Source organism: Xenopus laevis, chromosome 1S, assembly GCF_017654675.1.
Source record: "Xenopus laevis strain J_2021 chromosome 1S, Xenopus_laevis_v10.1, whole genome shotgun sequence".
In the NCBI taxonomy this organism is placed as follows: Eukaryota; Metazoa; Chordata; class Amphibia; order Anura; family Pipidae; genus Xenopus; species Xenopus laevis.
In genome coordinates this window covers 58,140,356-58,147,590 of record NC_054372.1, presented here as the reverse complement: position 1 = coordinate 58,147,590, position 7,235 = coordinate 58,140,356, and positions in this window count along the sequence as shown.

Sequence of the window (7,235 nt, the reverse complement as noted above, 5' to 3'; positions counted from 1 at the left end):
TTCTTCTCAACTCAGATTAATAAACATGCCGTCCAGTTTAGCAGCCAATGAATATATGGCATTGCTGGTTTCCATAGAAACTCTGCTCTAGCTGCCTGCTCCTATTATTTAATCCTAACCCCCTCTCCTTAGCTTGGCTTAACCATTACAGTGCTGAATCAAGGCAGGGCTTGTCATCATAGTAAATTATGCCTGTGTTCGCCTGCATTCTTCAATTGCATACACTTTATATCGCATATGTGCTGTTGGCAGATATAAATGCACCTATGATGTGTCAGAGGGAAAATGGCCCCCGGGTGGAAGCTACTACTATTAGTATGCAGTAAAAATAATGCCATTTTGGTGGGGGAGATGTGCCCAACTTATATACATGGTAGGAAAATGTAGGCTTACATGTCCTTTAAGAGGCACAGTTTTTTAAATGTCATTACTGTAAGTACAGACCCCTGGTCTGGACAGTTTTTATACTATAGTATAATATAGTTCTTATATAGGACAATAAAATACATTATTCTAAAAGCTAATAAGTAAATCCTTTTTCTTTGCAGGAAATATTTATACTGTATTTTATTTCAGTGTGCATATAAGCTAGAAGGTTACACACATAAAGTATATTTAGATATGAGCTGCCGCTTCAGAGCATTTCTGGATACCTTTTGCAACCATTTTCTATATATTCTTATTAAAAATATATGAAAGTTGAATACATTTAGAAGCTTTTTATTTAAAAATGAAGCTATTCTTGGCAGATGTTCTGACCTATAAAAATACATTTATACAAGTGCCAATCCTAAAAAGCAAAACTAAACTGAAATTAGATCTGTTCAATATCAGATGCTTTCCTTGTGCTCATTTAAAGTTTTGAATGCAAATTTTGTCGAAAGACATAACATATTCATGAACTTTTTCCAATCCGTTTGCCCTTCCATCAAGCATTCAAGCTAAAATAATGAATCCAGGGGGAAGGGAGATGAATAGATGGTGACGTTGTTTCACAGTGAATTCACTTTTGCTAAATATACCTAAAGAAAATGGAGTTCATTTCAATTAATATGTGAAATTCTTAGGTGTATACAACTATTAATTGTGCAGATAAAAGGGACGTTCCTTAAAATCTATTATAGAAATAAAATTGCTAAACTATAAAGATAACCCTAGCGAATACATTTTACTTCTTCTTCTTCTACTTATTTTATGCATCCCCTTAAGCAAGTCTGAAAGTGCCATGAAAACAAATGTGAGGCCAAGAGTGAAATTCAGAAATAAGGTATAAAGTGAGGGTGGAAGCAGTGGAACTGTATTAAATGGGTTGATCAGACTTTTTTGTTGTTTGCCATTAGCTCCCCTCTGGTCTTTTTTTCTTATCTCCCCGGATCTCAGCATCAAATTGTGTGGATATAAACAAATGTGATTTGAGGTTAAATTAAATTGTGCTTTCATATTCCAAAAATGAAGAATGCATCAGCTGTAGCATAGGGAAGGATGTACCAATAATGCAGAACATCATTACATGACATAACTATCTACAGTAGAACCCCATTTTATGTTTTTCAGGGGAACAGGAAAAAATTGGGAAAATGTTAAAGTGTTTTTAAAGTATTAAAGTAACTTTTTCTTAAAGTACTGAAAGGATATAAGCACAGGAGTTCACTTTACTTTGAGATACAATATTTAATGTGCTAATTACAAGGGTTAAACATTGCAGCATTAGTGTTACACTATGGGGGGCATGCGCAAGGCCTCTCTGTTTGTCACATACACAACCTAAAGCAATAAGTGATTGGTGCAGGACTGTATAAGGGGTGGACTCATTTAAATTGACCAATTTCAGACAGAACCATGGCAAAATATTCATCTGGTTAGTATTTTAAACCTCTTTATTTCTGAAATAATAACATTCATAGAGTAAAAAGAAGCAGTTTTTGGATCAAAACTTTGATGTAAAATGTGGGAAAACATTACTTAAAATCAGGGAAATGCACTGATTGAAATGCATTATAAATTGGTGGGACCACAAATAAAAAAATTTAAAAAAAAAATGTGGGAAAATCAGGGTAATTAAAATTGAGGTTTCACTGTATATAAAAAATAATTTCACAAGCACTGTTTTATTGAATAATGCTGTATTTTGTATACTAAACATAAAAATGTATTTACTGCACTTGAAGCCTAATTAAACAAATGATTTATGCTTTCAAAGTTGGCCACAGGGGGTCACCATCTTGTAACTTTGCTAAGCATATTTGCAAGACCAAGACTGTGCACATGCTCAGTGTGGCCTGGGCTGCTTAAAGATTTTCATAAATTATCCAAACAGCACAAGTCAAATAATGCCAGAAGCTGATACAGCAGGACGGATTAATAATCAGAATATACAGACTGCACTGGGTCCTTTGTTGTCATGTAATCTAATGTGGATTTTATAGTTTTTGTATTGTTCAATACAACTCTCCAGAACCAGTGGCTGCAGCAAAATAATCCTCCAAATAGGATCCTAGTTTATCTGTTTAAATCTGGCTCCATGATCTTTGTCCCTGCAGCAGGAGTTGGACACATTAAAGAGGACGTAAAAACAAAAATAAAATCCCATTTTTACTTTATTAATTGAAAAAGAAACCTATCCCCAATAATAAATCTGTACCATTTTTTTATAATAAACCTGACGGTATGCAGTGAAATGCCCCATTCATTTACTTGCTCTGAAGTATAAGAAAATGAGTATCAGAATGAACCATTTAATGCCAGAACATGCAAAGGGGAAATTTACTAAAGGGCAAAGTGACTAACGCTGGTGAAAATTCGTAGCGTAACTTAGCTAGTGAAGGAGATAGACTCTAGCGGTACTTTGCACCCTAACGCCAGGCGAAGTTGTGCTCTGGTGAATGAACGTAACTACGCTAATTCACGTAGAGATCTGACTGAACGTTACCTCTTGCGCCAGACTTGCCTTCCCCAGGCGAAGTGCAATAGTGTAGATAGGACTTGGTCAAAAAATAGTTGAAAAATTTCCCAAAAAACGTTGGCATCTTTTAGTTTTTACAGGGTGATAGGCTGCAAAAGATCGTAATTTTTTGGGGGGTACCCGGCTTCCCCCCTACATTGCCTAGCATATGGCACATAAACTATACACTGGGATCATGTATAGGGCAATATAACAACTTTATTTTATTAAGGTTCCCTGGGCTTGAGAAGTGTAATGTATTAGTGAATTAGCGTAGTTACGTTCGTTCGCCATAGCGCAAGTTCGCCTGGCGTTAGGGTGCGAAGTACCGCTAGAGTCTATCTCGTTCACTAGTGAAGTTACGCCAGCGCTGTTAGTAAATCAGTGAAGTTACGAAATGACGTCATGCTGGCAAATTTCACTTTGCCCTTTGGTAAATTTTCCCCTTAGTGTATGACAGATAGTTCCTTATGTTTCTTTTGTCTGTGACTGAATATTGATGTGATGTTTTGTCATCTCCGGAACTGTGTTCTGTTAACCCTCTGCCTGCCACAGTCTCCTGTCAAGCTAGTCTCCTTTGCATTGTTTTTATGGGGATCCACTTTCTCCCCATGGACACTGCCTGACACTGTATACTAAAGACGAATATGAGTAATTATTATGAAATAAGTAATGGGAAAATCATGTCCCACACCATATTTGTATCACCTATTATTCTACATCAAAGGGACAGCCTCTCATCTACATACATTAAACTGTAGATTATAATGAATAATATGCAATCTTTTTTAAAACGTATTAAGATGTTAGAAGTCACCTTGGAGTTACTTGAACTGTTTACAAGAACTCAGCTTTCAGCCTTGTGTTTTTACTGTAGGTGGTCTTATGTGTTTTTATAAATTACAGTAAGGGAATATTATTCATTATATATTTGTCACTTTCAGATAGTACTAGTCTGTACATGACATATCTCATTATTTTAAGATATGTTGTGGTTGTATGAACATTAGCTTTTTGGGTGGGACATAAGTATAGCACATGACCAGGGTTGGACTGGGGGTCCGGGGTCCACCAGGGCTGCTGCACCAGGGCATTAATAAGCCTTCCTATAGCGGGGGTGGGTGTGCATCTGGGTTTTTTCCCGGTGTCCCGCCGGCCCAGTCTGACCCTGCACATGATAAGAAAAAACACAATTTTTCATTGATGTAGTTTATTCTTCAATAGAATACATGTAAAAAACAATGACTCTATATATATATATATATATATATATATATATATATATATATATATATATATATATATATATATATACAGTATATATATATATATAAACATTTCACTTAATGGTTTCTAAGCTGCATATTGCTACAGCAAGCATCTACCTTTATGGGAGCTTATTATAGATTTTATACACTAAGGGGCAGATTTATCAAGGGTTGAAGTGAAAATGCTAATTTGTTAATTAAAATTTTGAGTTTATTTTAGTGTTATTCAACTAGGGAATAGTCCAAATTCGATTTGAGTTTAAAACAAACTTGAAATTCGAAATTTATCATGTACTGTCCCTTAAAGAATTCAAATTCAACTATTCGCCATGTAAAACCTGCCAAATTGGTGTTTTAGCCTATGGGGGACCTCCTACAACCAGTCATTTGGTGGGCTTTTGAAAAAAATTCTTTTTTTGTAAAAAAAAGGATCAAATTCGATTCAAATTCGATTTGAGTTTGCAGGTTGATTTTATTCACCAAAATTTTAAAAATTTACAAATTTTAATCAATTTCAATTGGTAATTTTTTTTTGAATTTCGAGTTTATGGGAGTTTTTAGAAACTCCCATAAACTCGAAATTCGATCCTTGATAAATCTTCCCCTAACTGTATGCTCCTGATTTTATTCATTAATTCTGCCTTATTGATAAAGAATATATCTCCCATTTCAGGAAATCCTACATAAGAAGATCCAACATAGGTTCAAAGTTGGCTCAACCACAGTGGCTTTGTCATACAGTTTTCATCGTGCTCCTGGTCTGCTCTCAAGCTGCTCTATGTATTTTTGTTTTAACCATACAGATCGACATAAAAACAATTAAAGTTGAACATGAGTCATTGCACAAAAATACAATGGAAATGACAGGTAAGGATTGTTTTAGAAAATGCTACTTATGTGAAAGTTTTTAAACATAAAGGGAACGGAATTATCAAAACGCAAATATACAGTATGTATGTGTAATGCAAACAAGCTCAGATTTAAAACTCACCCACATTCCAATTATTCCTATGGGATTTTTGGAAGCATATTTATCAAATGGTGAGTTCTAACTTTCACTCGTTGATAAATATCCTTCTAAAAATCCCATAGAAATGAATAGATTGTGGGTGAGTTTTTAATTATTAAAATTTAAACTCACATTTTGATAAATCTGCCCCAATTGAAATCATGAATTTAAGGGACAGTATACACCTTTGCTATAATATGAACACAATGAATAGTAGATGTGTTGATATTATATTCTGCCTATTCTTTTCTTCAAAAAAAAACACATTTTCCAAATGATTTGCTATTATAAAACACTAAATTAAAAGTTGTGCTATTTTTATGGAACTCGATCCCTTCCTTTGTAAAAAGGACAATTTGTTCAGAGCTCCTTATTTGTTTGAACAAACAAACCCATCCCTTAACGAAGCAGCATCCTTTGAACAGCTCATTATCAGAGGGCTTTTCAGTGGAGAGGTAATAAATTTTAACTGTTCCTTTTGAGCTCTGTGGGATCAGGAAGTGAAAGAATATATACTGTATCATTTATATACCACGTTAAGATAATGCACTTAGTTATACTTAGTTCTCATAACGTTTTTTTTTTTAACTCAACTTTACCTTTTTGTGCAGTTCATCTTCAACCCATTAACAATACAAGCATTTCAAAGCATGAAAATATAACTCAAATGGTAAGACTTAAACAAAGCTTTTCATGTTACCTTTGTTTTGTCAAACACAAATGTTAAAGGAGAAATAAAGCTTTTCATGATTTTGGCTATACTGTAAGGGGCCGATTCACTAAGCTCGAGTGAAGGATTCGAATGAAAAAAATTCGAATTTCGAAGTATTTTTTGGGTACTTCGACCATTGAATTGGTTAAATTCGTTCGAATTCGAACGAAAAATCGTTCGACTATTCGACCATTCGATAGTCGAAGTACTTTCCCTTTAAAAAAAACTTCGACCCCCTACTTCGGCAGATAAAACCTACCGAAGTCAATGTTAGCCTATGGGGAAGGTCCCCATAGGTTTGCTAACCTTTTTTTGATCGAAGGATTTTCCTTCGATCGTTGGATTAAAATCCTTCGAATCGTTCGATTCGAAGGATTTAATCGTTCGATCTAACGAAAAATCCTTCGATCGATCGAACGAACGTTTAGCGCTAAATCCTTCGACTTCGATATTCGAAGTCGAAGGATTTCAATTCGAGGGTCGAATTTCGAAGTATTTTTTACTTCGAAATTCGACCCTTAGTGAATCTGCCCCTAAATGTTCATCAAATGTATATCAAACTTGTACAATTTTTTTATTGTATATATACTATATATAATTGTTCTGAAAGTACCTGCATTCTTCCTTTCACAATCCAAGGTGGGTGTGCTGGTCCATTCTGAAGGCTGCATACTATATATATAACTATATATATATATATATATAACTATATATATATATATATATATATATATATATATATATATATATATATATATATATATTGTGAATCACAATATGTGAAAGCACAGATTTTTATTACTAAGTTGGTGGTGGCCTTGGGCTTTTGCAGAATCACAAAATGTTGTATAACATACATAGACAAATTTCAGTTTCGTTATAGTTTTTGTCAAATTGTTTTACTTTGCCTCTACCATACCATCTCTTCACATTCTACTGTGACCTCCATAGTTCTTCTCCACAGCTTTGCCATAAGCTTTCATCTAAAGCCCTATAATGACCCATTTGGAATAAGATTGTAGGTGGCAAGACTTACTGACCAACGGGTGTAGCTTAATATAATGACAAAGAGTGCAATGAACACATTTTTTGACTTGGCTTTGGCCAAATATTTTAAGGCACTGGATAAAAGAAAGTGAAAAATATTTGTTCACAAACAATGCATTTTTATCACTTTGTTTAAATATGCAAGTCCCATGAATAACCCCCTTTTAATTAAGGGGTTGGCCATCTGGAAAAAAAAGTTGAGTTTAAAGGAGAACTAAAGCTTAACTAAAGAAGTAGGCTAGAAATATTGTTGTACAT